Source organism: Peromyscus leucopus, chromosome X (genome assembly GCF_004664715.2).
Source record: "Peromyscus leucopus breed LL Stock chromosome X, UCI_PerLeu_2.1, whole genome shotgun sequence".
NCBI classification, from domain to species: Eukaryota; Metazoa; Chordata; class Mammalia; order Rodentia; family Cricetidae; genus Peromyscus; species Peromyscus leucopus.
The window spans coordinates 12,927,766-12,954,571 of record NC_051083.1 but is presented as its reverse complement, the minus strand read 5'-3'; the positions used below and the strand labels follow the sequence as shown (position 1 = coordinate 12,954,571).

Here is a 26,806-nt window from a genome sequence, read left to right as displayed (position 1 = left end):
AGCTTTTGGACGCTTAGCGCTGTCCCTGTACTGCTCCTTGTTTCTGTTAGGAAAAGGAGGAAAGCGCCGGGAGGTTACATAGGGAGCCGTGGCAGAAGATCCGAGGGTTGAGGTCTTTCCTTGGCAGTAGCAGGGACAGTGCCCGGGTCACGCTAAAAGGGTACAGTTTACCCATTAGGAAGAATCCGGACGAGGCGGCCCCTTTATTCCTCTTTTGCAAATGGCAGATTAAGCCGGCAGCGCTCGGCTTCAAAGGGGCCCGGCCGCCCCGCAAAGGGTTAACCCTTCGGCCCATAATCGCAGACACACACTCACACGCGCGCACAGTGCGCCCTCCCCGCTCGCCCGAGCGCCGGCCACGGCCCGCAGTGCACCCGGGGCTGGGGGAGTAGCTGGGGGGGGAGGGGCGGGCTTAACCAGGCCGCTCGACTGAGCCCGGGCCACCTCGCCGTCTGTCACTTAAATGATTGTCCTCCGCTCCGCTCAGTGCGGTCAGTACGGGCTGTTAACAGGCAGTTGCAATCAGTTTCCGAAAGGTCAGCCAAGGTCCTCCGGCTCTCGCAGACGGAAGGCATTACGAAACCGCTTTTGTATCTGCAGGCACTTTAGAAAACGAAGCAAGGAGGGGCTCACCCCAGCGCCGCCGCTGCTGGGAGCCCTGAGAGGGTCGTGGACGGCGGGGAGAGGGAGCCTGCACCCCCCGCGGACTGGGCTGGGCAGCTAGGAAAACACCGGCCGAGTGACCTAGGCCCTTCGTGTTCCGATGGGGAAGCGGAAGGTGGGCAGGCTGTAAGGGAAAGAGAAATGGGAGGAAGTGGGAGAGACGTCTTGGTTCCTCTCCTCTCCTGGCCTGTGGCCCACACCCGGTCCTAGACCGAGGTGGGTGGCCTTGGGGACTGGGAGACCCCCACTCTCTCCCAGACTCTCCCGACAGGCGTAGGTGGTGAGGAGGGGGACAGGGGGAAAGACCCTCGTAAAGCCAGCGAATCCCCGCGCAGTGTCTGAAGACGCTGCTTCTGCTGCCGCTAGAAGTCGTCCATCAGCAACCAGTCCAACCTGCCAGTGATAATGTGCGATCAACACCAAATCACCCCCGCCAGGCGCGATCCATCATCGCTGCGCTCCGCAGGCCCGTGTGAGCCTGACTCGCGGCTCGAGGTGGGGAGGGGGCCTCAGAGCAGGAGGCGGTCACCCAGCGCACCCGAACTCTGCGCACCTCGCTGCCCCTCCTGGAGACATGCACCTTGGTGTCCAGAACTCTGCAAGTTCCCCAGCTGCAGAGTGCAAACACGCTGGCTTCAGAGTTCCGGGCACGGTCACTTAGGAGCCCGCATGTCCTCCACACCCAGTTACCCTGGTCACACCCAGCAAAGCCATCCTTTTCTTGGCTTTGCCCTGCCTGTCCCCTCCCCCCTCCATCGAGAAAGCGTGGCTGGCGGGAAATTAATATTTAATATCGTGAAATTGATTAAAGGGCTGGAAGCCGGCGATGGGGTGGGGGAAGGGTAGGGTCTCAGAGCGTAATTAAAGATCTGGGAGTGGTGGCAGCTTCTGGTCTGCCCCGGCCCCACACGGCCTTTGTGAGGCCCAGGCGAAGTCGGGTGGGGCTGAGCCAGCAGTAGTGGGTGAGGTCCTGGGTTCTGGCACTCGCTGCAGGGGAGGGCGGCAATCTGGGAAGCATGGAGTAACCCTGGCTCACCTAGAGGTGACACGGAGAACTGAGGCCCCCTTGCCTGCCTGCATCGTGCCCCCTTCTCTGCACTGGAGCCAAAGGTTCGAATGTTAAAGGTCTTAGAAGTTGGCTAGGTCCAGAAGCCCCTTCACGGTCCAGGAGGCCCTTGACCTCCTGTCTTCACTCTAGATCGGGCTTAGGAGGCCACCCCCAGGGCATGGGTCTTCTGGGACTCTCGAGCAGGACTTGTGAAAGAAGGACTCAGATCTTGCAACTAGGGACCCCTAAAGGCCGAGCTTGCTCGGGGTTCCCGCCGGATCTCTCAGGTCCAGGCCCCACCCGGAACCACTCACGCCAGGGACGGCTTAACTCGTTCAGCTGCGCTGCAGATGGGGCCTGCTACTTCAGGCTGCTGTCTCCAGAGAGTCATCGCTGAAAGCAGCTCGGCCTGCCTAGATGTTTAAGGTTACAGTGCTTCCAGGGAGGGGCTGGGCTGGACAGGGACTAGGGGTGGTGATGCGGGTGAGGTGCCCCAGGTACCTGGAGAGGCATTAGGTAGGTACTAGGTCAGCGGTGATGTGTTGGCTCTGTTAAAGCTTTAGGAATCCGATGGTTGAGCTGGGCATGGTGGGACACGGCGTTGATCCCAGCCCTCGGGAGGCAGAGGCAGACAGATCTCTGTGAGTTTGAGACCAGGACTACATTATCTTGTCTCAAAAAAAAAAAAAAAAAAAAAAATCATGGAACAAAAAATCTGACAGTTGGTTCCAGTGGTGGGATGAACCCAACTCAGAGTCCGGACACGTTGGTGTTTTGAACTTCGTTTTTGTATACGATTTATTTTATTTGTTTCTTTATTTTGCAAAGCACTGTGCCTGAAAAGCATCAAGTGCACAGAAGGGAGAAAGCACACTTGGAATATAACTAGCAGCGTCATTGATTCTAATCAAGCAGGAGACCCTGAGGGCTAGCCTGACTCCAGGCCCCACTTCGGGGAAGGTCAGGACCAGAGAGGATTAGGTTTAGCCTAGGGTTTATTGCTGTACTTGAACAAAGTGCCGGGGGCTGCCTAAACTGGGGCAAGAGAGAGGTAATTAAAAGGGGAACTGCTCAAGAAGGAAAGAGTAGCTGGTGTGGCTGCTGCGGAGGTGGAGGAAGTGTTTTCCCTCAGAATAACAAGCCGGTGCAAATGTTATGCAGAACGACTTCGTTTCATGAAAACAAAGCCCAAAACTTCACGTTCAGCCTCTCCTCCCGAGCTGATATGCAACACACAAACTTTAGACAGAACCTTGAGGGCTAGGAGGTGTCAGCCAATCCTTTACACAAAAGGTAGTAGGGAAGCTTTTCTGGGTACTTCTGCTCCTTCCATTGACATTCTACCTGCATCAGCCCCTCCCTGTTGGGGAGGGGGGCTTCTGACCTCTCAACTTGAGCCCTGCGGGAGATCACTCAGAATGCACCGCATTCATCAATGCCATTTCTAGTAAATTGGACCTAAGGTTTCTTAGTGTCCTAGGAGGAAGGCAGCCTACCCAGCGTGCATACCGATGTCAGAACAAATGTGTGTGTGTGTGTGTGTGTGTGTGTGTGTGTGTGTGTGTGTGTGTGTGTGGAGGGGGGGCACTTATTCTGTAGCTTTTACTAGATAATACTATGGGGTTTTCCACGACATTTCTGATGATCTCAACAGCGCTGGGCTCTGCGTCTTAAAGGGCATTCCATGGTGGCTACGAATATTGGGGAGCTGTGCTCCAAGGTTGGAGGGAACGCCTTGGGTGTGAAACTGGCACGCAGTGGTCCCCGCTGCTCCTCGGTCCACCAGGTGTAACCTGGAACCCAGCCTCACACTCCTCGTCCAGGAGCCTGGCCCAGCCTCCTAGGGACAGGACGCTCACGGTCCCGGTGGGCTGGGACAAAGTATTCTGCTAGGACGTTGAGCAATGGGGCTGTCTGGGGAAGTGGAGGTACCGAGCCCCGGGTCTCTCCGGCCGGAGGAGGTGCAGCTTCCCGCCCGCGGCGCGGCGCGGGGCCGGGGGACGGCGGCCACCTTTCGCGGGCGCCAGTGGCCCGCGTGGCTGCGCGCCCGCCGCCATCTTGACCGGGAGGCGCAGGCCGCGCTGCCCCCGGCGGTGGCTCCGCAGAGCCACAGGCTTGGCGGCAGGGACCTAGCTCGCGGCGGTCCCCAAGGGCCGTGGGCTGCGAGGCGTGCCTCCTGCGCTGCCTCTGGACCCCGCTCCCCACGGTGGGCCACGTGGACCCTCTCCCCACAGGCGACAGGAGAGCGGCGACCCTCAGTGACGCCGCCGCTTGCGAGCTCCCCTCTCTGAGTCGCCAGTGCGGGTTTGAATTCCGACTAAGCACCTCTTGTTCTCGGGTTTCTGAGCTGGCCAGCACGTTAGCAACTCTGGGCACATGGGGTGGGTCCGCGGACCCCGAAACTTGGGCCTCTGTCCCCGACTGCAATCTGCCCAGACAGCTGGGGGGGGGGGGTGCGAGGCCTGCAGCCCAGTCCCCCACATTCAAGGGGGTGCGAGGCCTGCAGCCCAGTCCCCGGCATTCAAGGGCTCGCTTTCCATGCTCGCTCTCAGGACCAGAGGGGATCTGAAAGTTACCACGGTTCACAAGGGCCCTTGACTGGAGAAGGACCTAACTTTATGTGTCCATTTTTTTAAAGGTGTAAAGTGTGTTGAAAGAAAACTTGGTAAGGACATAGGGGAATACAGAAGTACAAAGGGGGATTTTTTTCAACGATACCTCGGGTCTTCTAGCAATTTACAATCCCGGTGGAAAGGCAGAATTGCAAATATCTAGACACAAATAAAAAGCCTGTGAAATCGATGTAAATCAAAGGCCTGGGGGAAGGATCCATTAAATTATTTTGAAAATCGCCTTTATTTCTAGAAGTATACATCAGTGCTGGAAGAGGAGGATAAAAGTTTACTAACAGTAAACCGGGTGTGGTTATGCATGCCTTTAATCCTAGCACTTGGGAGGCAGAGGCAGGCAGATCTGTGTGTTCGAGGCCAGCCTGGTCTACACAGAGAAACCCTGTCTCAAAAACCCATTAATTAATGGGTTTAACCCAAAATTTTTTATTTTAATTTTAACCCAAAATTAATTAATGAACTAACTAATTAAACGTCACTAACAGATGATAGTTCCGAAGTACCAGGGAATACCAGTCACTACTTGTGAAGAGCTGCTGCTGTTCAGGAAGAAACACAAAGAAAGAGAAAGTCTGGATCCATTGTATAGCTCCTGACATTAAGTGTGCGGTAAAGAAGTAATTTTCAACCAAAACATTCCATTGGAAATCAGTAAAACTCCCACCCCATTTTCATTAAAAATGAAAGTTATAAGGAAATAAAACTAACGCTGGACTCAGGGGCACAAGCCTGTGATTCCCAGCACTTGACAGACTGAATGGGGGGGGGGAGTGAGTCTTGGCAAGAGGAAAATGCAAAAATTAACTCCACGGGGTGGAATTAGGGGTGGGGTGTGATCTCACAAGATGGGACTGGAGAGAGAGCCCAGCAGTTAAGAGTAGTTCCTGCTCTCACAGAGGACTGGAAGTGGGTTCTGAGCACCCAGTTTTAGCCAGCTCAACCCCAACTTAAGGTTTTAATGTCCTCTTCTGGCCTCTGTGGGCACCTGAACCCACATGCCTACACACACACACACATACACACACACACACACACACACACACACACACACGATAAAAAATAAATATGTTTTAAATGTATCTTATGTGTACAGGTGTTTTAAGGGCATGTGCAAGCCTGGTGCCCGAGGAGACCAGAAGAGGGCATCGAATCCCCTGGAACTAGAGTTACCTATGGCTGCAAGCTGCCATGTGGGTGCTGAGAATTGAACTCAGGACCTCTGGAAGAACAGCCAGTGCTCTTAACCTCTGAGCCATCTCTCCAGCCCCAAATCTCTAAATATATACATAAAGAGAAGTAGGGCAAAATGATGCCTTTAATATCAGCACATGGGAGGCAGAGGCAGGTGGATCTCTGTGAGTTCTGAGGCCAGCCTGGTCTACAGAGTGAGTTCCAAGACAGCAAAGGTTATATAGTAAGACCCTGTCTTGAAAAACAAAACAAACAAAAAGAAAATGTAATCACCAAAATTCTTTTGTCTAAGTAGTTTCTCTATGTGATTATAAAATGTGATTGTGATTATGAAATATGGGAACAAATTTAGTAAGATATCGAGACCTCACATTATACTAAGGACAGGGAGAAGTATGGACACCTAAATCTTGCTTTACCATCTTAAAGACATCAACAGATAAAGCTGACATGGGTTACTATTCAAGAAGGCCACATCCATGTCATTAGGGACATCATGATACTCCACAGCAACTAAACCAGGGGAATACCCACAAGGGACAACTTGTACCCAGCTGCTTTGTACCCAGCTTTTACTCAGAATTTGGCTTCATAAGCTTTAGGTAAATATGCCATCTTTACAGATATTTTTTAATTTTTGTAAGTTGAATAAAAACTTGGGAGGATAAGGTAGGAGAATCAGAAGTTCAAGATCAGTCCAGGATACATAAGGCCCTGTCAGAAACAAAAACAAGGCCCAATCTGGGGAGGTAATTTAGTTGGTAAAGTTCTTTCCTAGCCTTCATGAAGCCCTGGGTTCAATCCCCAGCATATCATAAAACAGGTCCTGGTGGTGCATGCTAGAATGCCAGCTCTGGTGAGGTAGAGCCAGGAGGATGAGAAGTTCAAAGTTATCCTTGGCTGTGTAGGACTTTGAAGATGGGCTACCTGAGCTTCTATTTGAAAAAAAAAAAAAAAAAAAAAAAAAAAAAAACCTGAGATGGGAGAGACCAATACCTAAGTGCTTAGAATAGTAAAAGTTTGAGAATTCCCAGTCATCATGATGTAACTGATGTCTTTCAACATATCACACTCAACTTGCCCAAAGTCCTGGGCATGGGATGGGGGTTGGGGATTGTCCATGGTGTAGAAAGAGGCAGGTAGGCTGTAACTTGGAGGCACAAAGCTTATCTAGCACACAAGAAGCCCTGGGTACCATCCTCAGCACAGAGGAGGTTAAGGAGAGGCCAAAAGGACACACACACACACACACACTCAGGAAACTCATGAAGAGGGTAGATGAGCTTCCTGCTCCTGGTCTATGGATTCCCGGTTATAAGGGCAGAATAGGCACTTAACATTAAATTTGTCTTTGTCTGGAGAGAAGCAGTTATGGATTTATTGTCTGAATACTTTTCATTTTAAACTTGTGTTCATCTGTTTGTGGTGCAGTTTCTGGGGCCCGAACTAGTTAGTGCCTTGCACAGGCTAGACCCTCTAGCATTCACTAAGCTACTTCAGCTCCTTAGTGTGGCTTGTGGGTTCCAGGGAGTTTTTAAAGATGTCAAACTCTATTGTACCCCTTTGTAAGGTCTCATGCTCACTTACAGCAAGCGCACAAAGGCCTGTCATTATTCGCACACCTTAAAGGCTAGGTGTTCAAAACCAGAGACTACCTGTCTCACCCCAAAGCATCCCACCTCACTTTCAAAACAAGACGCCTAGGTATAGTGATAATACCTATCTTTGCCACCCTCTGCCCCAAGCCTAGAATGTTACAGTAACAACGCTGAAGCCTGCGGATGAGACATGACCAAATGCAAGTAGTCTTAGGCTGGTCTAGGGTGTCCCATCCGCCTTTTAGTCTCCATCCTGTCACTTTCTCTTTTCTTCTTGATCAGAGGCAGAGTGGATTTCCCCTTTTGTCCTGACTCACTAGGCTATTTGGTAATTTGGTAAGAATCAGAAAAAGGTCCCCTTAAGCCTGAATTCCAGCCATCACTCCGTCTTGTCTAGGCATCGCTATGCAGCACACAAATGACGCGACCTGATAGGGTGAGCCTGTCTGAAAAGTCAGCTATTACAGGGGCTACACTCCAATGTTGCTTAGTTCTGACCCAAAAGGTTCCCCCTGAATCTGGGTTTCTTTGGTTTTCAGCAGAAGAACTAGTCCGGCAGACCCTAGTCACCTTGAGGGAGCTGTGGGAAACCAGATAGGGAGATCGGAGGTCACCTACGGCTCCTCTACTCAGTTGGGACTTTAGATCTAAAACATGAGCAGCAAAAGGCACCCCAAAGCCTTGCTGAAAATATTATCTTTATCAGGACCAGAGAGATGATGGGTCAGTGGTTAAGAGCACAAGCCATTTTTCTCGAGAGCCTGGGTTCAATTCCCACAGCACCTACAGGGCCACTCACAGCCATCTGAAACTCCACTTCTCGGGGCTCCAATGCCCTCTTCTGGCTTCCACAGGCACCAGGCATTCACATGGCACACAAACATACATGCAGGCAAAACATCCAAACACATAAAAAAAAATTTTTTTTAATGACATCTTCACTAAAGAAGGGGAAAGCAGTCCCGGGGGGTGGGGGCTTTTGAATGTTCAAAAATGGGGGAAATGATTTCGATTTCAGATTTAGGGAAGGTATGTCATCTTAAGGGAGCCAGAGAAAATAATAACCACAAATTCCAAAGCCAGACAAAATCATGTTTTTCCACCACATTTTTATCTCTGTCCCCTAGTCAGAGTCACAATGAAATGGCAGATCAAAGGCTGAGGCAAATACAATTATGCTGCCTGTGAAACCCCTAGCATGAAATTAGAAGTCAAACTCTCCATTCAGGGGTTAGAGACAAGGATAATGGGAACCTGGGGCCCTGGAGATGTACCCAGCCCTTTCAGTCACAACACTATCTTGTGCTGGGTATTTAAAACCCCACCGGGGTGGGGGCACTAACATCGAGTAGTCGCGTAATTTCCCATCCTTTTCTTCTCCGCACTCACTTTAGGAAACGTGTTGACTATATTCCTAGCTTTATACCAACCATAAAGATATCCCTATATTGGGGTGCGGCGTTATTTGTAAGGCAACAGTGACGATGCTGCCTGGAACAATGGAGGACTGCTGCACATGGCACCCCAAATGGCAGGTGGAAGATAGCAGCAGACGTGGGCCGTCTCATCCATTTCCTAGTTCCCTTCCAATGCTGAAATGCCAAGAAGCCGTCTGACCTACCACTCAATTCTCCTCGGTCCTTCCTACGCTTGACAAGCTCACATGCAGAGCTGTCTTTTGATATTTTCTATTTTTCATAAAATCCATATTTGCCTTATAGCTGTATTTCTTTTACCCTGGCCTAATTTTAGCTCTTTGCTTCCCCCTGCCCCCGTATAATTTATGAGGCCTCTGGAGGGTATGAGCATCTATTAGAAAGTAGACTGTTCTGTTTAGAGCCACTGCTAATTAAGCTTAGCTCTCGAGAGTGCCTGTCAGGACATTCCCCCTTCCCCCATGGTCACAAGTTCTTTGCCACTCTTCCTGAGGGGTACACTTCATGTCTCCTCCCCTTGAATTTTCATGGGCTATGTGACCCCAGTGGCAGCTAGTGAATCCAACACAGGTGACAGAGCATGACTTCTGAGGGGAGGTCCGGTTTCAACCTTATTTGCTGGCGTACTTGTTCTTGGTACCCAAGGTGCTGCCCAGGGATTCTGTCCTGCCACTCACTCGCTTCAGCTACCAGTGAGGAAGCCCAGGCCACAAGGGGAGCCTTGGGTTTTTGCAACGGGGTTAAGATCAGGGCCCAGCCAACAGCCAGACATAAGTGGGGTGACATGATTCCAGTCCCCCAAATTGTTGAGTCTTTCCATCAAATTTCAGACCTACAAAATCTGTGAGCAGCATTAAACTTCTTCTGTGTTCAGAACAGTCCTAGCAACTGCCATGCAGCAGACCCATTCCATAGCACCTTGCTAAATCTATGGAGGAGGGACCCGAGTTAAAAATAGGTGAGGGCAGCTAGACAGCTCACCCATGGGTTAAAGGTGCCTGCCACCTAACCCGAGGACCTGAATTTCATCCTCTCCACCAATATGGTAGAAGGAACACACACACACACACACACACACACACACACACACACACACACACACGCGATGCAATTGTAGTCCAGGCGGTGGTGGTGCACTTTAATCCCAGCACTCAGGAGGCAGAGGCAGGCGGATCTCTGTGAGTTCGAGGCCAGCCTGGGCTACAGAGTGAGTTCTGTCTCAAAAAACAAAGAAAGTTGGAGAGAGAGGCAGAGAGAGAGAATTTAAAGTGTTGTTGGGCATGCAGCCCCATGTTCCAAGCCCCAGCTTCTATCTCTAGCACAGTACAAAAGACAAGGGAAAACAGAGCAAAAGAGGAGGAAGGCAGGCGGAGCAAGTGTGATCTCAAATCCTTCACCCACCCTTAGTAATTCCAATGTTCAATGCACGCCTTTAATCCCAGCGTGTGGGAGGCAGATGTGGGTGGATCTCTGTGAATCTGAGGCCAGCCTAGTCTACAGAGTGAGTTCCAAGATTACATAGGGAGACCCTGTCTCAACACCACTATCATCACTCTGCGAAAAGTGTGTGTGTGTGTGTGTGTGTGTGTGCATGTGTGAGTGTGTGAGTGTGTGAGTGTGTGTGTGCGCGCGCGCGTGTGTGAGTGTGAGTGTGAGTGTGTGAGTGTGTGTGAGTGTGTGTGAGTGTGTGAGTGTGTGTGAGTGTGTGAGTGTGTGTGTGTGAATGTGTGTATGTGAGTCTGTGTGTGTGCATGTGTGTGTGAGTGTGTGAGTGTGTGTGTGAGTGTGTGAGTGTGTGTGTGAGTGTGTGAGTGTGTGTGTGTGTGTGTGTGTGTGTGTGTGTGTGTGTGTGTGTGTGTAGAGATGGCTCCGAAGTTAAAAGCACTGGCTGCTCTTTCAGAAGATCCAAGTTTGATTCCCACACTCACAGAATAGCTCACAGCAGTCTGTAACTCTGATTCTAGGGGACCTGACACCTTCTTCTGGCCTATGAGGGCACCAGGCACTCACAGTGCCGCACAGACATATATGTAAAGAAAACACTCATAAGCATAAAAATGTTTTTACAAGTGTTTCTTAAATTGTGGTGGGCTTTTTTTTTTTTTTTTTTTTGCTTGTTTTAAGACAGTCTCAATATGTAGCCTAAATAAAAATGAAAAAATATGTAGCCTAGGCTAGAGGCAAACAAATGTATGAAATTCCTGCTTGTGCCTCCCATGTGCCCAGCTCACAGCATTGTGTTGTGACCTTTACAAACCCCCTGGAGGATTCTGACCTCCGTCTTCCTGAGAGTAGATTTCACATACCCTCTCCCCGTGAAGGGGCTTCACCCAGACCCTGTTGTTCCCTCCTGACCTACACTGGCTGCCCAGGCAAGCAGCAGAAAGCAGTATCTCCGCCAGCCAGCCAGAGGGGTTTGCTTTCCACCCATTCTCTTCCTCCCCCCCATTTCTGTCCTCTGTTGGGTGAAGATGCCTGTCTCTGCATTTCTGAGAAGAAAAGGAATGGCAGGCGAGCCAGGCTCCAACTCTTTCCTTCTTCCTCCCTCTTGTACAAACCCCAACTCTTTCATCCCCAGAAGTCTCACTTGTACCACACCCCAGTCAAGTGAGCTTCCATTCACCAGGCTAGACCCTCCTGCCGCATCATCCCTGGGGCTCTGCTCCCCATCCCTTCCCCAGGAGGGCAAACCTGCTCTTCAGTCTGTCCTCCTGGGAGAGATCTGAGCAGGGGGCTGCAAGACACAGAGTGTGAAAAGGCTAAAGACAGGGAATGTCTTCTCTCCCCCAAAACACCACAAGCAGAGCAGCTAAGGAGCAAAGAACAAGAGCTAGCTGAGACAGGAGGCTGAGGTAGAAGGATCCTTTGAGGCAGGAGTTCAAGACCAACGTGGGCTACCTAGAAAGGTCTTTTCATTGGGGGTGGAGGGTGGACACTAGGGAGATGGCTCATGGTTAAGGCTCTCATCACCCAGCTGCTCCAGGCTGGAGTTCAGAGCCCCAGAATCCACAGGAATGCCCAGCGGGCCTGAGGACCCACCTGTAATTCTAGCCTCCTCAGGAGGAGACAAAGCAAACTGGCCAGTGGGACTGGGCACATCTGCGAGCTCTGGGTTGGATTAGGAGACCCTGCTGGGCGAATAGGGTGGAAGGGCAGTACACACACAAACACAAGCAAGTGGGAGGGAGGGGCGCTCAAGCAAGCTGGGGGACGTCGCTCAGGGGCAGGGCATTTCCCCAACATGCATTAATTGGATCCCCGTCACCACAAAAGAAAGGGAGGAGTAGGCTCTTGGCAGGCATTCACGAGGCTCTGGGTTTGATCCCCAGTGTAGCAAGTAATACAACCTACAATGTGGAGGGGAAAATGACTGAGTTGTGGGTGTCTGATGGGGATAGGGTTGGGGAGGATAAGAAGTGAGGAGCTCTGGAACAGGCCAGAATTGAGAGCAGGAGTAAAGAGAAACAGGCAGCAGCCCCCCTTTCCCTGCCTAACGCTGGGATAGACTGTCAAAGATCAAATGCAACCAGGATAGACCGGCAGAGGTCAAGGCTGAAGAGACCCTTCTCTCTTAGAGCACAGCTTAGAGCACTCTTCTCCGGGAGCCAGGCCTCGGGGCGGGAGCCAGGCCTGGAGCGGGAGACCTAGCCCCTTGCCTAGAAACTAAGAGCGAAGGCTGGAAAGGCTCCCTCCAATTGTTCACAGCTTTGGGGCTGCCTGCCTGGAGCTCTAATCCACACTCAGCCCCCCTGGAGCGCACTATCTAACCTAAACTAGCTCCTGGAGTCCTGGGATTACGTCACGAGCCACCACACGCAGGAAAGGCTCCTTTGGAAGCAGCAATTCCTCTTCCTCCTTATCACCTCCCTTCCCCTCTTCCTTTTCCTCCTCCTTGATTGGTGGTGCTAGGTACAGAACACCTCCTCCCCACCCCCTCAAGAGTGGGCACCAAGGCATTCACCACCAAACCACCAGTCAGTCCTAGATGCAATTCTTTCTTCTAATTCAAACCCCAAGCCAGTAAAACAGACTCAGCTAGGAGCTACAGCCCCCCCCCACACACACACACACTCTGCATTTCAAACACTCAGTCCCAATCCTCCCTTGCCTTCTTCAAGAACAAGGGCAGGATATTTACAGAGTTTATTATGATCTCTCTGGAACTTTCTATGCAATTACTTCATCTGATCTTTCCCCAAGTTTGTGAACATAGGCATTCTCAAGCCCATTTTACAGATGAGGAAACTGAGATCTTGGGAGATTAAACACTGTTGGGGCAGAACTACTATGTCAAGCCTAGATGTATCTTGTTCCAGAGCTTTTGCACCACAGCTGTTATTGTCCACACATTTGAATAGCTTACTTTGTGCCAGGGCCTACAGATAATAAAACAGTTGCTGCCCTTGAAGATTTTGGAGTTTAGTAGGGGAGAGAGATTACAATGCAGTGGTACAGGGAGTGGGGGGGGGGGATACTCTGAGTACCTCGAGAACTGTTCTAAATATTTCCATCTTTCTTCCTAACCCTCTCCCACCTGGTCCTCCCTTCAGCACTAGCTGCCTGTTTCTATAGGGTCCACATCCACACACCCACCAGCAATCCCGACACCCCAGCTGCCTTGACTGGGTAGACTTTCTTGGCCTCTGAGGTACCAGAGACTCTTACACTCTGACAAGCCCAGGTTGACTTAGTTGAGAACGGGCTGGGGGCCCCCAACACCAGGCAGGCTGATAGGCCCTTCCGAGGCTTTCATTGCAGCCTGTTAAAGGGCTTCGGGCTTCCTCTGATGAAAGGCGTTTAAGTGCATCTGGTTATGATTACAGGGGAGGAGAAAGCCAGGCGGTCTCGGGGGCTTTGGACCAGTCATCTGGCTTACCTTCCTCCCAGCAGAGCTGGCTGCTGGTGGGGCCAGGAGGCCAGGTGTGGGGGCAGGCAGGAAGCAGAGGCAGTCAAGACCCTCCAACTTTCCAAGACGCCTGACCCAGGCCCTGGCTCCATCAGGCGGGATTCCCAGAAACAGCATGGTGGCTCACAGATGCCAGGCTCTTTTGAGAAAGTCAAGTTCAGTGTGGCTGTGACCCACCTCTACCCAACAGCTCTTTACTGATTTCTACCAAAGCCGTGTCCCAAGAACCCCAAATCTTCTGCCACTCTCCCTCCGACTACAGCCTTTTGCCTCAAGAGTTTCTGAAAGCGATTTTAAATGAAGAAAGAAAAGGGGAGGTGGGGAGAAAACACCCTAAAGAAAAACACACTTTCCAAAAGTCGAGAAAAACAAAAACCAAAAACCCAACGTTTTTTCTCCTTTTGAGCTAACCTGACAAAATTTCCCATAAAATAAAAGGATAGACATTAAAAATATTCCCTCTCCCTGTAATTGACAACCATGCTCAAAGAAGGGAAGAGTTGATATGAAAAATGGATTGTCCCGAGCCGCTGTGTGTCCCGCACCTGTCTCTACATGAGCATATAAAAAGCTCTTGGGGGACCGGATGGGTTAAACACAGTCTTCAGTCCTAGAAACGAAAATGCATTTTCTTCTTCCCGCCCTGATTTAATCCTGCTGCGTGTTATTATTGTCAAGTCTCTTCGCACCACCGTTTCTAAAAAGAAAACCCGTGGGTCTGCACGGCCCTCTGCCGCCTGCTCGGCTTTTATTGTGCACGCAGCCAGGTCTGCGTGGATCCAGCTCGTCGTGACCGTCTTACAGGCGCTCGCGAACACCCTCAGAAAGGCATTTCGATCAGAGCTAGGAGCATTGTCTCAGAGGACACACGCACACACACACACACACACACACACACACACACACACACACACACACACACACTAAAGGGTTGCAGAACCCTTAGCCAGCCCTCCACGCAACCCATAATTAGAGATGACCTTTGAGAAAGGCAATTAAAATATGGTAATGATCGATGCGCTTGCTTGTTTCCAAAAAGGCAAATACACAGGTGCTGGATTCAGCCTGCTCCACCTGGCCGGGCCGGGGAGACTCCTGTAGCTCATGAATGAACTCTTTCTCCAGAGAAGCTTTGGTTCCCCGCTACCAACGCGAGCGAGGGTTCCACCCCCGACACACTACTTTTCTCTTCCCCTCCCCCACCCACGCTCTAGCAGCCTGGAGCTTGCTGACGGCAGCGGGGCTTTGTCATCGCAACGCACACATAGACACGCACACGCACGTACCGGGCCACCGCGGGACCGCGGCAGCCTCTACGCCGTGTCCTTCCCCGCCGCCTTCTCCTCCCCGCCCCCTCTTTTAAAGAGCTGCTCCGGACCCTTTCTTTCTCCTTTAGCTGGGCCGCACTTTGCAACCAGGAGCAGTGGGGAGGAGGGCTCCCCTGGGGTGCGGGATGGGCAAAGAGGGCTCTGAAACAAACAAGAGGCGACAGGATACACGGCGGACACCACGGCATTGTTTTGCCCCTTGCTCCTGCCCTGAGGTCGGCAGAGACCCCGGCAAGCTTACGGCCCACTGGCAAATAGGCGTTGGAGAACACCAGCACTTCCCCTGGCATCCAAAGTGGACTGGGATATACCCTCCCGCATTCACGCCGGGTTTGGGTCTGGGTGGGGCTCATGGCCCCGCACCAGGGTCTCCCTGTCCACAAGTGGCTCTCCCCACCCAGACAAACTGCAGTGTCATTATGGTGGCTCCTGTTGCTTGAAGCCTCAGGGTTGCTCGGGCCGCGCGCGCACCCCCACTTCTACACTGCACAGAGGGCAAGAGGGGGGCCCAGGGACCGGGGATCCCTGGGGACAGCCTGGAGGAGACACCGCATCGGGCCTTCTTCCAGTTCCTCCCGGCTGCCTTCCGGGACCACGAGCACAGAGCCAGGGCGGCCTCTCGCCTTTCATTACCGGGCCTACGAAAGCAGCAGCCCAGGCAAATATGTAGCTATTAAAATTAATCGCCCTGCGTTGTCAGCTGAACATAATGCAAATTATTTATGGGCTGTCTGCGCAATATTTATCATCGTGCAGGCTCCAGGCGCTTAGTGCCTTCTGGCCTACCCCGCCCGCCCTGGCCCGCGGAGGCCGAAGATGAACGCAGACTGCAGCGGCCCTGGGGGAGGTCTGCGCACCCGAATGGGCTTCTCAGGACGAGGTTGTGCATCAGACTGCCTTCCAGGCTGAGAGAGTCACTTTAGTTTCTACTGTTCATTGCTACTTTTTTGGAGGTCTACTACACGCAAAATTCAGAGGCCTGCGAAACTAGGGGGTGAAACCACTTTGGACAATTCTGAATCCAACAGACAGGGCCAGATTCCGAGCGGCGATGCAGGCAGATCTTTGGCTGCCCAAGAAAATCTAATGCGGCTCAAATCAGTGCTCCAACCTGGGAAACGGATTGGCACTGGGACAAACTATGGGCATTGGATGTGCCCAACACATCCGGGCTCAATTGGAACAGGAATTCAGTATCCTCAGAGCCTTAAAACTTGTTTGGTGACCGCAGATACCAGATTAACTGCTAATTGTCGAAATCCGCCAAGCGTTTAGTTTATCACTGCTGGGGGCCCCTAGGTATTTGCGGCACTTTTTTATATGTAAAAACAGCCTTGCTACCTCCTAAACGGCTTTTGTTTCTCTTTCAAATACAGTGTTTTCGAAAACAGAGCAACATGCCACCCCGCCCCCTCTCCAACCTCGCCTTCTGGTTTAAAAAACACAAAACAAAACAAAAACCAGGAGGAAAAATAATCTATAAGACAATCCCCCCCTACTGGTCGGCGCTGGCGTAGGGGCTTTTTACGCAGATCGAGTCGCCCAAGACTGCCGAGGTAAACAGGCTTTCTGAACCGCTGCTAAATGAATCACGACTGGGGAGAGCCGAGACTGCCAGGCAGCGGAGGCCTGGAGATCCAGCTTGGGCGTCAGGGTGGGAAGGGCTTAGGGCGAAGGACAGTGAGATGGAGACTGGTTAGCACTAGCCAGAGGTCGCGGAGCCAAGGATGTGAGCGGAAGGCCTGTGGAGCCCAACCGAGCGAGGTCTCTCCACCACACCACCCCTATCCCCACCCCGCGCCAAACTGTAGAGGCTGAGTTAATGCTCATCCTGTGTCTTCCTTCCCTGTGCACCTGGCCACCACACGGGGCCAGACAGGTTACTTGAATCCTTCAGGGAAGATTACAGAGCATCCCTCACCTCGGTTTTAGTAGCTCTAGGCCTCCAGGAAACAGAAGCAGGCCTAAATCTTTCTTTTGATATTCATTTCAAGCAAGTCATTGCCTTGCTTCCTGGTCTTCACCCAGCATACCTACATCACCTTGTAGTTAGCTGTTCAAATCTGCCAGGCCCTACTTCCGGGACTGTGTGTGTGTTGTGTGTGTGTGTGTGTGTGTGTGTGTGTGTGTGAGAGAGAGAGAGAGAGAGAGAGAGAGAGAGAGAGAGAGAGAGAGAGAGAGAGAGAGAGAGAGGTGGGTGGGCTATCCACCGGCATCTGCTCTCCAGACCCACATTAGGGGACAAGGCCAGGAAGCTACTTTGAATTTATATTCTTCCGGTTTTCGTCTTAAAATGTGGTTTAATCCATTTTAAAGGACTCTTTTTGTTCTCATTAACCTCGAATTTTAATGGAGAATTTTCGTAGAACATTCCAAAGATTCCCCCATTCTTCAGAAACTTAATTTGAAGTGGTGTAAAAGAAAGAGAGTCAAAATGCGCAAGTGCTTTTCGGATTCACTGTATCTTTCATATTCTTGCCGGGATTTCGGGGCAGGTTTAGTTCTACTGCCTTTTAATAAACAAAGCACTGGTTTTTCCATGGGGGGGAGAGAACAGAACACTGACCACGTGAACTGGACCAGCTGCATTTGCAAAGAACTTGAACACTTCCACCTTCTTAAACCTACCTAAGGAGACAGAGGAAGTGTTTGTTGTCTTTGTCTTCGGAGTGAGGTCGGCAGCCAGGTGAAAGCCTTCTTTCTGCTGCTGTTGATTACCTATCCTACCCTGGTCAGTGCCATTTGATAAAATGCTGCACTTGAGGTGGTTCCCTTCACAGCCTAAAAAAAAATCACGGATGGTCTGTTTATTCACTTCCCCCCACCCGGTCAATTCCGACTCCCCACAACCGAGGACTATTTGAAAGTATTTCTGCAGACAGACCCTCTGGCCCCGCCGGAAGTGTTTTATGGACCTGTGAGTCCAGTTAATCCCAGGAGGCGAGGAAGGATTAGTCCGGGGTGTGGGTGTGGGAATCCTGTGTTTAGGTTTAGCCCTATGGGAGTGGGGGAGGGGCTTGGTGGCTTTGGCAATATATGCCCCCTCCCCAAGAAACTCGACATTTGAGCCATCGATGGTGGAGACAGAGGCCTTCAAGCCCCAGCGAGGCGTGGGCTGGGGGGGGGGAGGGGGACACACTCCGAGCCAACACTGAACTTGGTGGGGCAAGTCGAGAGAGTGCAGTGGTGTGAGCCGTCGTCGTCCCCCCCTCCTCCCCACCGCCGCCTGGGCTTTCTCTCTCTAGCCCTGTGGAAAGCAAGAGAACCGCAACCCGGGAGGGAGCCTGAAACACTTAATCACCAGCGTCTCGCTACTCGTCACGCGAAGATGGCAGTGGATCCCCAGGGTTTCAAGGTTCCGGGAAAGGTGTTCTGCCTTGAGGCGCGAGGGTTGCTGCGCTCTCTCCCAGGCCTGGACGGCCTCCCCTGGGCTCCCTAAACCGCTAAGCCCCGAAGTGCGCCTAGGCCGCTCAGCCTCACCCGGGCACAGTAGGGATGTCACGCTGTGGTCACCCTAAGCTGGGAAGGACAGACCTCCTACTAGCCTTCATGGGAGGTGGGATTTACTCCCCCCGCTCCGCAATCCAGGCACTGCTCTCCTATTTTTACAACAGGGTCACTCGGGTGCACGGATAGAACAGATCCTCGCCAGCAGCTGCCACTTCTCGGGGGACAAGGGGATCCACGGGCCTGGCAGGGCGCCCCAGGCTTTAGCAGCGAGTGCACATTCGCGGGCTGGGGGAAGGGCAGCACAGCCTCCCCACCTGGACTCTTCGAAGCAAACAATCGCCGCGAGCTTTCGAAGCACCGGAGCGAGCCAGGAAGAGGAAGGGAAAGTGGAGGCCCGGAGCGCGCCTGGAGAGCGTGTGTGCGCGCGCCGCGCGCGGGGTGGGGGGTGGGGTGGGGGTGGGGGTCCAGGGAGCTGGTGGGAAACCCGGCTGAGTTGAACGCCAACAACCAGAACCAGCTGTTCCACCCGGGACTGCTGAACTGGGCTCTCTGGCCCCAGGCAATGGACTTTCGCCCAGAGCTGGCGCCTCAAGTGGAGAGCAGCCGGGAGCTTCGGGAGGCGCCACTCGGCACCTCGCCAGATCCACCCGAGGATCCCAGGGGCGCGCCTGGAGCCAGGGGACCTGCACGAACCAGCCACCACCGCGGGCGGCCGGTTAGCTAAGCCGCACAGGTCCACTGACGATGGGTGATAAGGAGTTCCTAGGCAATCTGCTACCCCCAGGCCCTAGTCACCTCCGGCGGACGTGACTGCCGGATGCCGTGTGGCTAGGTGGGCTAGGGGGCCTTAGCACCGCCTTCCTTGGCCTTTTCTGTATCACAGAGTCACGGTAGATTCTGTTTTCGTACTCTGGAGCTTTCCTTTGCAAAATAATAGCCCAAAATGTGGGGCGTCTCAAGCCACATTTTCCTTTGGAAGAGTCCAGTTAGTCCCTTTGAAACACCCCCTTAAATAAATCACATAGACTACAGTGTAGGCGAGGCAACACAGGCCTCTTTTCTAGTCAGTCCAGGGCCTATTCTAAACTTTGGGGCTTTGGACAAGGTACTTAACCATTCCGGACCTCCGTGTCCTCAACCTGTAAGGGAGGGAAAGCAGTCTTAGTGTGCGTCCACCTCATAACATAATAGTGTTGTTTTGAGGAGAATCTGCTTCCACAAATAAATGCTTAGGCTGCTGTAGTGCCACATGCTCGTTAGGATTTGGTGTTCCCTTCCTATGGGGTGAGGGTGAGGATGGGCACCTCCTCCATGTTAAACTTCTCACAGATCTATTCAGAGACGTGTTTAGACAAAGTGGAAAGAGCATTGTTATTGTCACCAGAAAAGTTTTTGTTGGGGGGGGGCAGGGTTTCTCTATGTAGCCCTGGCTGTCCTGGAACTCGCTCTGTAGACCAGGCTGGCCTCAAACTCAGAGATCCGCCTGCATCTGCCTTCCGAGTGCTGGGGTGCTGGAATTAAAGGTGTGCACCACCACTGCCCGGCAGTCCCCAGAAAAGTTAATGCAAAATGTCCTCAAACTATCTCTTGACACCTTATCCTTAAAGGCCCGTGCTGGTGGTGAGGAAGAGTGCCTTCCCTCCTCCTCACAGGGTCTTACTCTGGATCCCAGGCGGGCCTGGAGTTTAAGACAATCCTCTGCCTCCATATCCTAAGTGCTAGGATTTCAGGGATGAGCCTCCCCGCCCTGTGAGAGTGCTCTTTAATGGCATTCATTTAGTCTGGATTAATGTCAAGTTCCAGCCAGGGATCAGACATTATACCCACACTCTCCTAGCAATCTTAGGGGATACAGTACAGGTCTTCCAGAATACTCTTCCAGCCCACCCTTTCTGATGATTCAAGGCTACCTTGTTCCTGGAGAGGCTGGGTAAAAATCAAGTGGTCTGCCAGTGGAGACTACATTTTACTGACGGTGCCCAAATCTAAGTAGTGTTTATGTGAACAGGATTGGCTAGATTCCGATTTAAGAAACGGTCTCCTTACTATCTCTGTCTGGCACCATAGGGAGCTGTGTGGGGGTGGTAAAGGAGGGCCTGAAGTGTCAACTATAACTCATAACATGAGGTTGCTTTTCCCTCCTTGAAGACAAGGCATATCTCATACGTGGCTACCAGCGGTAGACTACTCACTTAAAAGTGCTGGCGATGGGCTGTGACTCTTAGGAGAGCTGTGAGAGCCAGGCCGCCAGCTCAGAGAAAGACAAAGAACACGGGCACCTCTAAGGTTTGCTCCTAAGGGCTTGGGTCACCTCTGGGGCTTGCCCTGTACTGTCTGCCATCCGCTACAAGCCCTGGCCGACCTGCCTCTCTGAAACAATTCCTCAGACCCAAATCACAATCCCAGTTCTCGAGCGCCACCCGGAGAGTTCACATTTCCCCTCCTCCGAGGCCGTGTGGTGCGCAAGTGAGAGTCCCGAGGTGGCGGCGGCGGCGGCGGCGACACAGCTCGGTGACCTCCTGCTGCCGCACCCTGCAGCACATAGGCAGGGAAAGAAAGGCAAGAGTAAACCCCCAAGAGTGGGGTGTAAAAGCGAAGTACAAATAACCCGAGGCAGGAGTCTGCAAGGAAGAGTAAGCAGCCTCAAATAGAAACTATAACTAAAATAGTCTCTTTGAGTTCTATTAATTAAAGGTTCTGGAAGGGAGAGCAAAGGAGACCCCTCTCTCTTAGGACACATTGACCATACCAAGATAATGGGGTTCAGCTCAGACCCTCCAGAAGACGTGTTTCAAAAGCAGACATTTCAGTAAGATTCGCATCTACAGATTAACCTGTTCTCCTATTTTTAAGCGACTCGGTGTGTTTGATTGTGGGGGAGGGGACGTCACTTGAAATATACACGGTGAATCTGTATTTAACTGGGATAAGTTCCCGTAGCTGTCTGACCACATTTATTTGGTCCCTTTGAGAATCCACGTTTTCTAGCCTCAAGAGGGGCAGGCGGCCCGCATGGCTCCTCCCTCGGTGGTTTCCTGGCGAGGCGCCCATCCTCCTCCAGCACCGGGAACAGAGGCAGCCACATTAATACTCCCAGGCAGCCTGTTCTGACCTATACTGTCATTTTTTCCATCGGTCAGGATCGGGCTGGGGTGGGGGTAGCGCTCCTCCGAGGGGCTTTGCACGGATCGTTGGGTTTTCCCCGGCGAACTTAACACGGAGGCAAAAGGGGCAGATGGAAACCAGGCCTCGGCTGGCCGGGCGCGCGGAAGCGCCTCACTCGGCAGCTCGACGCAAAGCCAGGGCTGGATTTTCGAGGCCTGGGCCCGGCGGCTTCCCCGGGCCGGCGAGATCCTCTCTCCCTAGGCTGAGCTAACATGCTTTCCAAATTCCGCCCCCGGAGACAGCAGCTGTGCGGCGAAACGGGGGGGGGGGGGACCCACAACTTTCCCACCAGAAAAGTGTGTGGCGAACAGGAGTGATGAAGGCCCACCCTGATTCCGTGCACGTAGCGCCACAGCATCTAATCAGTGTCACTGCCAGAAATACGCTTCTGCGGAGGGCGACACCCCCGCCCCCGCCAAGCTGCAGGGTGTGTGTGTGTGCGTGCGCGTGCAAGTGTGTGCAAATGGCGTCTCCTGTCGTCCCGGACTCTGCTCAGCACCCGCTACCGCGACCATGAGCAGACGCTGCAGTCGACTGAATTGCAGCGTCTGGAACTCGAACACGCTGAGGCCCGGGTGTCCCTCCAGGGTCACAGTTAAAAGAAGTAGCACACCAGTCCGGGCTTCGAGGCTATTCTTCCTCCCTCACCTCCGGAAGAGCCACCCTTCCTCAACTAGGGTGTGTGGGGAGGAGTACAGGAAACTTTGTAAGACAACTGTTCTCTGCCTTCGCTGGAGGAACGGGGTGCCTTTCTCGTCCCAGGCCAGCCCACACCACTACACCCTTCCCAGGCCTCAGTCGTGAGCCTCGTGGACTCCCCTAGAAAGGGGAGTGTAGTCCAGGGCATCGTCGAAGGAATGCTACACCAAAGTGGAGAGTTCCCCAGGGTTCTGGCAGATGACCAAGTTTGTGTCCTTAACCCTCCCACGCGAGAGCATTCCGCGCCACTTTGAGCAACCGGAATGGTGCAGGTGGTTTCTCTCCAGTACCCCCTCGACCACGTAATACTCCGGGGGGGGTGCAGAGTGCCTCTCCTCTCTCCCCCGGGAGGGGGGTGTGAGTTCGTGCGTGCCACCGACTCACGAAGCCACCTCTGCTGCCCTCCCCCCCGGGATAGCCCTGCAGGACGCATTCTCCCTCCAGCGTAGTGGGGTGCCCCTGGGACTCAGGCAAGGATGGCGGTTCCGGTCGTTCCGGGATTTGCCAGAGAGAAGAAAACAAGGCCGGTGACTGCAAGAGCGGCGCCTCCCTGTTCAGGTCTCAGACACGCGCGTAATCTCCGCGTGGATCTGGCTCTTGCCAGGAGGGAGCCCCGCTGGCGTCCCTCTGACCCCACACCCCCCCCGGGCACCGTTCTCCTCCCGCCCGCGCCGCAGCACGCGGAGCTCGGAGCGCCCCGGTTCCCGCAGCACCCCTCCTTATGCGCGCGCCTCCCGAGCTCGAGCTCCGGGCTCCCCGCGCTCCCGGAGCCCCGACTACTCGGCTTCCACCTTGGGCTGCGAAAGCCGCCGCCCCGCGCCACCCCCGCCCGGCCGGGCCCTTGTCTTAGCCGGGTCCCCTGCCAGCTGCACGGCCACCGCCGCACGTGACCCGCCCCCGGCGCGGCTTCCGCTGAGCTGCCTGTTCCGGAGCACAAACAATTTCTGCTCTGACGCGGGGTCTCTCGGGCCCGGGCGTCCTCTCTTCCCTGCCCCCCCTTCCGGGTACGAGAACTCAAAACAACTCGCTGACCTTCGGGTGGACTAGCGCCGACTTCCACCGACTCCGGCATTCCGTTCGAACCCAGCAGCCTCGGCTTCTAAGATTTCACTCCGCGCCTGGCTGGGGGGAGGGGGTGATGTCTCCGGGAGGGGGTGTCTCAGATCGAAAGAGCCACTTCACGCTCTTTCCCTTCCTCCGAAGTGAGTTTTTAGTCTATCCGGCGGCTCTAGGGAAATTTGAGTGGCCGCGCGCAGAGGACCCCTCCCTCTGCGTCCTGCACACCCCGCCTTTTCTACCGTGACCCGATTTCCAGGGTCAGCGGCAGGAGGCCTGGCTAGCGTCGGAAATACCCCCAAGCGGTGATCTGTGGACCAGGGAGTACAGGAATGAGGTGGCTGTGGTAATAATGATGGCCCTCACCTCACGCTCTGTGCTAGGGCCTTGCTTTGCAGAGCTGGAAACTGAGGCACAGAGAAACTGTAGTTATGCTGCTGGTTCAGTTACCTGCGAGTTATGTGAGAATGTGAACCAACCCAGGCCAGGTTGGTTAAACAGCCTGTGACAACAGTCACCTTGTTATCCAAAGTCCAGACTCATCTAGAACACCTAGTGTTCACTTGACTGTTATATTTGCATGGAGCATTGTGATTAGTATATAGTAGGCACTCAATAAGTATTGAGAGAATGGGTGTCTGAATAAATGATTGACAAGCTCTTTGATGGCAAGTGATTTTACAGAAAGCACTAACCATTGTTCTTCCTAATAGGATTGTCCTGGTTGAATAAAACCTGTAGCTTTTCCCCTTTAACTTTCTTTTCCTTCCTCTCTTTTTCTTTTCTTTCTTTCTTCCTTCCTTCCTTTCTTTTTCTTCCTTCCTTCCTTTCTTTTCTTTTTTCTTTTTCTTTTTTTTTTTGTTGTTGTTGCTGTTGAATGTCTCCCAGTAACAGGAAATCTTATTCAAAAATACATTAACCTCCCATCCCTGCCCTTGCCCCCACCCCTACCCAAGTCAATTAGCCTGGCAAGCAATTGAAGGAACATTCCCAAAGCTGCTGCTGCTTGGTCTCAGTCTGCTCCTACACACACACACACACACACACACACACACACACACACACACACACACACTATTTGCTGTGTAGACTTTCTATGCTAAGGGACAGAATGTATGCTGCAGTTACAGCTGGTATTTCTGGACACAGCAAGAAGGCTGGAGGATACACCCACCAAACAAGGTTCCCTGGCTTCCCTTATAATAGGTGGAGCTGGGAAATCTACCTAAGTGTTGCAGTTCTCTGGTTATTTTATTTTTTGGTTTTATGAGGCCATCTCACTCTGTAGCCCCAGGCTGGTCTGGAACTCATGGCAACCGGCTTGCCTCATTGTCCTGAGTGCTGGAATTACAAATCGGTATGAATTATCACTCTCTGTGCAATGCGTTTTCTTTGTTTTAAGATTCATTTTATTATTTTAAAGTGTGTGTGTGTGTGTGTGTGTGTGTGTGTGTGTGTGTGTGTGTTTATGTGCACATGAGTGCTGGTGTCCTCAGAGGAGTCGTCAGATCCCTCGGACTGAAGTTACACGTGTTTGTGAGCCTTCCAGTATGGGTGCTGGGAGACAAACTCAGGTCCTCATAACGATGAGCTCTTAATTGCTGAGCCATCTCTCTAGCCTATGGTTATTTTATTTTATTAATTCAAGGACCACACTACACAGCTTGCTCCATGTGGCAGTCCTCACCAGCTGAGAGGTCACATCTTCAGGAAGGCAGCCATCTACTTCTAACAGACAGTGCTGCAGTGCTACTCGGTGGGATGACATCTGTGATCTGGAGCGCTGCCATGGGTACTCTATGCTTTCCTGTTCCTTCCGGTGGCCCAAGACAGGATGCAATTCCAAAACATTCTCATATTTAGACAGTGCGGTAGAATGCATTCTTATATGGTATCACACCCCTGGATCTAAGCAATTAACCCTTCCATTCCACAGTGTGGTAACTATGAAATAAGAGCAGATTTCATTTCTGGTTACCTGAAAGAAAGGCTTCTCCTTTATTTAGTATTATCCTGCAGCATGTATGAATCAGAGCAGGGAATGGGAAAGATGCCTGCTCTGTTTCTGATTATTACTGTAATCCTCCCTCCTCCTCCGCATCTCACCCTCCCTTCCCACCCCTCCCTCTCTTTCTGACAGTTGTCTATTTTGGCTCATGTTCCTACGATTATTGACCGAGAAATGAGAATGTGTATTTTCTCTCTAAGTTACAACCCAATCTGGATTCCAAGGCTGGGGTTCTGGCTGCTTCTTTTACAGTCTGGTCTGGAATGGCCAACAGGACCCTATTACCTCAGTGTGAGGCCTATCCAGCGTTGGAAGTGTCCGAATTTTCCAAGGAGTTCACCGGCTGATAGTAGTTGAAAATGGCCACTCGGAAATGCACTCATCCCTTGAGCAGAACGGATGCTGGTGAGCACTGAACCGGAGGTTCGAGATGCTAATTTGATTTATTATCTGTGTACAGCCTGGGGAGGAGAAAGGCTCATAAAAGTGTTCTAGGCTGGTCATTCTGAATGTGAGCGTTTATTTATCTGCAAAGCTGCCGAATGTCCCTGCAGGAAGTCGCGGGCTCAGCAACCCCTGACTGCACAGACAAAAGTCTGCCCTGCACACAGGGCTGCTTTGATTGTTTCCAACAGCTTTGTGCTTTCCCTGGGGGAAGAAGAGAGTCACAGAGGCAGTTTTCTTCCTCTTTTCTCACGCTGCAGAGGAAGTGATGTTGTGGAAACAGTGGCATTGACTTGGCCAGCAAACCACATCGGGCAGGAGTTGGGAAAAGCTCCCGGCAAGGTGACAGCACTCATGGCTCCACTGCTCCAGGCCCCAGGAAACCTCAACTGCCTTTGAGCATGGGGACCGTCGGGTGCATACAGCTGGCCTGAATCAAGAGAAGCCATACTTGGAAATCATTTCCCAGGGCCCAGGATCCCAGAGGTGCTATAGATGATTCCAGAGCTGTTGAGTCAGGGTCTGATTAGGAAGGAACAAAGCTGACAGTGGATTTAGGGCACATTTCATTCACTCTTCTTTACAGGTCCCCCCCCCCCCCCCCCGTGGGAAATGGCTGGAGAGATGACTCAGAAGAACACTTGCTTCATAATCCTGAGGACTGGATTTCAGATCCCAGCACCCACATTACAAACCAGGGATCTCCACAAATTTAGGACGGTCGCTAGGGCTTTGTTGCCTTCCAGCCTAGCCGAGACACAAGCCCCAGGTTCAGGAAGAGACTTTACCTCAGAGGAATGGGCAGAAAGTGATGGAAAGCACACTCAGTGCCCCATTATGTCTTCCACATTCCCACACATGTTTGTATACACACACACACACACACACACACACACACACACACACACACACACACGTTTGAATACCCTTAACAGACAGGCAATCAGATGCATAGACACACGAATAAATTAAAATTTAAAAATTTTTTTAAAAGATTTATTTCATTCGCTGGGATTGGAAAAAAAAAAAAAGATTTGAAGCTTGGCAGTTGTGACAAACACCTTCAGTCCTAGCATTTGGGAGGCAGAGGCAGACAGATCTTGAGCCTTGAACTATAGAACTAGCCTTGGTCTGCAGAGCTAGTTCTAGGACAGCCAAGGCTACACAAAGAAACCCTATCTCGA

The 26,806-nt window shown here is 52.3% G+C and overlaps 1 protein-coding gene across 1 annotated transcript in view; it reads right to left on the bottom strand.

Annotated features, from left to right (window-relative positions):
• Bcor (BCL6 corepressor) overlaps positions 1-23,260 on the bottom strand; it is a 120,901-nt gene extending 97,641 nt beyond the window's left edge. The window contains exon 1 of the mRNA XM_028875934.2: positions 23,147-23,260. The gene's annotated coding sequence lies outside the window, so the exon portion shown is untranslated. The remainder of the gene's footprint in view (positions 1-23,146) is intronic.
• Between the last annotated feature and the right edge of the window lie 3,546 nt (positions 23,261-26,806).